Source organism: Heterocephalus glaber, unplaced genomic scaffold (genome assembly GCF_053883595.1).
Source record: "Heterocephalus glaber isolate CG9 unplaced genomic scaffold, H.glaber_assembly_v1.0 deba00001719, whole genome shotgun sequence".
Taxonomy (NCBI): Eukaryota; Metazoa; Chordata; class Mammalia; order Rodentia; family Bathyergidae; genus Heterocephalus; species Heterocephalus glaber.
Window position 1 is genome coordinate 7,322,146 of NW_028258432.1, and position 5,245 is coordinate 7,327,390.

Consider the following 5,245-nt stretch of genomic DNA (forward strand, 5'->3'; position numbering starts at 1 on the left):
AGGGAACTTACCCAAACAGGATTTCTCCATCTATCAGCTCTTCAACTCAGGAAGAGTTCCTGTGCCTCAGTTTCTCCAACTGTAAATAGAGAAAATAACACCTACCTAATCGGGGTTGTTGTGACTCATGACAGAAACTGCCTGGGTTGCCTGACACCATGGGAGGCATAAAATAAATGGTAACCGAGCAGGCTGCTGTTGCTCAGCTGAATAGTGAAAGACACCCTGATGCCTACCAATGAGGACTCAGAAACAGGAACTCTGGAATAAAAAGCAGTCACTGCAACACTTCCCTCCTTCTTTCTCTCACAAAACCAAAACCAAAACCTCAACTTCATTCAGGGCCAGCTTTCTCAGAATTTCAAAATAGGCAACATATATTTTTGGCTTCCAGTATCTTTATCTTTTAAAAAATTATAATAAAATATATATAGCATAACACTTACCATTTAAAGTGATATCGTTCAATAGTGTTAAGTACATTCACATTGTTGTGCAGCCAGTCTCCAAAACATTTTCATCGTCCCCAACAGAAACTCTGTACCCATTAAACCCTAAATTCCCATTCCCCTTCCCCCCAGATTCTGGCAACCACCATTCTGTTTTCTTTCTGTACAAATTTAACTCATATAAGCACAATCATGCAGGACTTTCATTTTTTCTTAGCATAACGTCCTCAAGGTTCATCTATGTTGCCTCATGTGTCAGAATTTCATTCCTTTGAAATTCCTTCTGAATTGTAGTCCATTGTACTCCAGGCAAGTTTATTGAACCTCTGCCAATTAAGATGGTATCTGATTGAGTTACATCTGATATATCACCCTAAGAAAGTCACTGTTATAAAGATGGCTTCCCAAGTATTTTAAAAATGTATACTTTTATTGATATTTTTATGTCAATCATGTATATTGACTAAAATTATAAATAAATTTATTTCTCAATATCCATTGTATGTATACATCTCCCTGTGATATCCATTCACCCACTGATGGACTCTTGGGTTGCTTTGGCCTTTTGGTTATTATGAATAGTGCTGTTATGAGCATGAGCATACACGCTCTCCTTTGGAACCTAAGGTTCTGCTTTCACCCTTCCTCAACCCCTGTCTTCAAGAAAGGGGAGCGCTGAGAATCATTAACACCTTGGTGCAAATGTGTTCAATGTGCTAACTCTAAATGAGAATGCCTACATTTTAAAAATGGGAATAAAGGGAAAGCAACACAAGAATGTGAATACCTAGTTGTTCAATTTCCAGCTGACGTCCCTGAGTGTGATGCCACGGGGCCCTGTGGGTTTCCTTGAGTACATCAGAGAGGCCTGGGAGAGCTTTGCCAGCTTATATGCCAATTAGACCAGAATGTTTTCAGCTTATATACCAATTCATAAATGAGACCATTTTAACCCTTAAATACATACAGGAAAAATAGAAAATAATCACACATGCAGCAAAAAATGCTTTCATCTAGTTTTCACTGGGAGGGAAAATATTTAAAATACCCAAAAGAAGGTTTATTCAGCGCAAATTATGGTTCAAGGCAAACCCAGCTCACTTTTTCACTCTTTCTGTGGAGTTTTTATCTTCTCCATTGTGGATTCACTAATATTTCTGTCTTTTTTTTCCTCATAGCTTGCTGCTGCCATGCCTTGCCACACCTGCCAACGCTTTCTCCACTTGTAGTTAACCACCACAATTACACTGTGACCCCAAACACAACTCTATGACAGAGAAAGACATGCAACCTAGCTAGTATTTCCCCTCCTACAGACTGTATGCATCCTATTATCAGAAATTGTTAATAAGGGGCAAAGATTCTTGGTGGTTCGATGGAATGTCACTCTTCTTTCTCTAGTTGTAATGTCACAATATTAGGCTGTCATGTCCAGTCAGTGGTCCAAACTGATGCTTTCTTTGTGCAGTGCCTTTCAGGTCTCTTCTTCCTTCTTTGCTCTACCTGGTCTGGGGATGCAGGCTTGCTGGTGTTGTACCAGGAAACCATTGGATAAATACCGAATCTAGAAGGCAAATGCAGAATTTGGAACCATAGTGTTTGGGTGGTCGACCAAGAGCTAAATAAGTAGAGTGGGTGCTGGAGTAGGGTCAAGGGTGATGGGGAGGGATGGATGCCAGAATGGTGGACCCAAATTCAAGAATCAATGCAAAAGTAAGTGAGCAGGAACCAGAGACCCAAGAAGTATAATGGAGTATACTTCTGGAATGGAGTATAATTCTGCAAATAGTGTTTTGTTGATTGCGTTGAAAAGAATGATATACCACTTCTTCATTATGTTTTCAGGGCATTTCCTCTCTTTAAGACATTCCATTCTCAGGGAAAACAATCATGATATTCAAAAAATATCTCCCTCAGGGGATAGCGATGTAGATCAGTGATAGAGCATGTGCTCAGCATGCTAGAGACCCTGGGTTCTACCTCAAGCACCAAAAACATTTTTTAAATAACAGAGTATGGCTTTGAAGGGTACATGTTGTCCCCAACCCTTTCCTGGTTCTCTGCTCTCTCAACCTTTCTGCTTGGTGGCCTCCATGTGGTGAGCAGCTTTCCTCTGCCATCTCCTACCCCTATGATGTTTCTGCCTCTCCACAGACCTAAAAGCTGGTGAGCCAACTCACTATGGACAAAAACCTCTGAAACCATGAGCCAAAATACACTTTTTCTCCTGGAGTGATTCTCAGGCATTTTGTTACAGCAAGGAAAAGCTGACCAACACGGTGCCCTACTTCTGTGCTTGCCCCATCAGTCTCTCTGCTCTTGTTTTCTGAAGCTCTTGTGATCCCCTCTTGGCTCCTGTCCTGTTAGGGTTGTGTCTAGATGTTCCCCCAAAGCCTCATGGGGTCATAGGTAAGGCTTTCAAAGTTGGTTTGTTTAGACTGTACGATGCTGGGATCAAGGGTGTGTGATTACTAAATTAATCCACTAGTTGGTTTGGCATAGTTCTGGGTATGGATAATGGGAAGGGCCACCCTGAGTGTGAGTGCTACCTACTGCAAGGTATGTCCTGGGTAGAATACAAGGGACAGAAAGAGGGCTGCTGTTGTGGCTTGCTGTTTCACTGCTTTGAAGCTTGCTGACTTTCTGCCTTCTGCCTGCCATGAACTGTTTCTGTGATGCCCCTCTGCCATGTGCCACCCTGCCTTGGAGCCACCCAATTATGAACGGAAACCTCTACAAACTGTGAGCTAAACAAACCTTTCCTCCTTTAACTTTGGGTGTCAGGCATTTTGTCTCTGCAATGAGAAAAGTAACTAAGACACGTCACCAACTTGGAATTGGGTTGAATTAGCCATGCATCCTGCATGTCCCCGCATAGACAAAGTTTACGTGTGGGAGCACCTTTCTATTCCTACTTCATTCTATATTTGGTCAATTCCAGAGCCTTCTTCTTCAGCCTTATCTAATTCCCTAACACTTCAAGAGAACCATTTAAAACTGGACTATAGATAAAAAGTTGTTGTCATGAAAAGATGTTTGTGTCTTGCTAAGTGGAAAAAGCAGATTGCAAGATAGTTTATGCTTGTGTGTGTTCATTCCAAGCACACACACAAAGGCAGCCTGGGAAGAGACTCAGCAATATATTGAGAGCAGTTATCTCTGGAGGGTAGGATTATGGAAGCCTTAATTTTCTTCTTTCTGCTTATCTCTATAATCTAATTATTCTACATTAAATAAGTATTACTTTTTAATAAGGAAAACAATAAAAAGATGTTATTTTTACAAATGCACAATGCAAAATAATTCCAGGCATCCTGGTTTCCATATACAAGGCAGAGATTGAACGGAGAGTACTGGCTCAAGAGCATAGGCAGATTTAGTAGCCAGAAGTTGCAGCTGAGCCCCAACATGTTGGGCCCAAGCTTCCTAGGAATTTAATGGTAAGCAGCATGTCTAGGTTCGCTTGCAGTCCAACAATTCATAGTTGTGCAACCCTGGGTAAGCTGCTTAGTTTTTCTGTTTCTTAGTTTTTTGATCTGAAAAATGGGATGGGGTTATTTTATGGTTTCTCTCATAGGAAAATTTTGAGAATTAAGTGGATTCTATTGTGTAGCAAGCACTTCAAATGATTCCTGGTATATAGTACTAACTCAAGCAGTGTTAGCTATTATAGGAAAAGGAAGGCAGGCCCAGGTAGAGAATCTATGTGGCCCTTCCACACCCTTCACCTCAGCTTCTTTGAGTTCCACCTCCCTATATTCCTGAAGCCTACTCATTTGTTTGTTTGGGTTTTTTTTGGTACTGGGGATCGAACTTGGGTCCCTGCGCTTGCGCAGCAGGCAGCGAAACCACTGAGCTAAATCCCCAGCCCAGCCCACTTATTCTTTCAACTCTGTCTCAAATGCCACATCTTTTACTCAAGCCTTTCTTTCTTGGGCCTCCAACTACTAGGAGAGGTTCTAGTTTCACCTGAATCTGTTCTGTCTCTCTGCACCATTTCCCCAGTCCTGAACAGACCAGGTATTTGAACACTTGTTATACTCCTCCTTTGCAGCTGTTCAAAGTGGGATTGTATTGTGCCTTACATGATGGAACCTATTCATTAAGTCAAACTGCATGTTTTCAAAAATTCTGAAATTTCCAGCTGGGCACCTGCAATGTGCTGGGGTTTAGTGTTTTGATGGAGCCATGTTTAAAGATTTGCTTCACACACATAAGGGAGATTAAATGCACACTGAAAATTATGATCTTTGGTTACACACAAAAGCTAAAGGTGGCAAAAGTTACCACCCTTAACACCTTTGCTGTTTGCCAAGTGGGTTATAAATTAGATTGTAGGTTGTTTGAGGAAACCAATATCTGGCCATAAACTAGCAAATGTCTGGGATGGCATCTGAATGCTGAAAAGTGATGGCATCGCTTTTCAGCCAATTTTAATTTGAGGAGTTGTGCAAAGCTGTGCTGTTGGCCTGTAGTCAGCAGCATTATATTTGGAGAAGGAAAATGCTAAGCTTGCTAGAGTTTTGTTTTATATTTACCTCCTACATGTCTTGGCAAATAAACTATAAATCGTTTGTTATTCTCCATCTAGACCATACTTCCTTTTCAAATGTTTTTGTACTGCATTTGCCAGAGAGCCACAGAATCTTAATTGCGGTACTGCATCAAAATCTGTCAGTGAGAAATGGTTAGAGTATCGAGCACCTATTCGCACAAGGCTATATGTTAGCCACATATGTTGAAGTGACATACCTGAAAATGAGAGTTCAATGTGACCCACCTAACACATTTTATCT